Consider the following 488-nt stretch of genomic DNA (forward strand, 5'->3'; position numbering starts at 1 on the left):
GTTGGCAGCAAAGTTGCCATGATTTGGGTCATTGTTACCATTAGCCTGAATATTTATTTTATCATTAACACGTGGGGCATTCTATCCATTATTTAGAACATTATCTCTTACATTTAGGTTACTTCCCAAGTTAAATGTACCATTACCACTATTCTGATTTGGCATTACACCATCCCCCTGGTTTGAAATAGACGGATCAAAAGGTGGTTCTATCCCTTGATTTGGACTTAGGACTGGGAATTGTGTCCTACAATTGTTCTAGCTTGGAAGTGACTTGCAATAGGCACAACTGGCTGACAAATTTGGCCTACTAACTTATTCATTATTTCATTTAATGTATTCAGTTGTTTGGTCATGTTGTCATAATGTGCATTCCCAATCTGGGTAAATCTTTCCATATTATGAACATTTCGTAGATTTACCTGTTCAATGACATCCTGTGTGAGTTCTCCAAGCAATGCACGCATGGTTCGAGGACTCAACTTTGT

The sequence above is a fragment of the Olea europaea genome, chromosome 11 (assembly GCF_002742605.1).
Source record: "Olea europaea var. sylvestris chromosome 11, O_europaea_v1, whole genome shotgun sequence".
In the NCBI taxonomy this organism is placed as follows: domain Eukaryota; kingdom Viridiplantae; phylum Streptophyta; class Magnoliopsida; order Lamiales; family Oleaceae; genus Olea; species Olea europaea.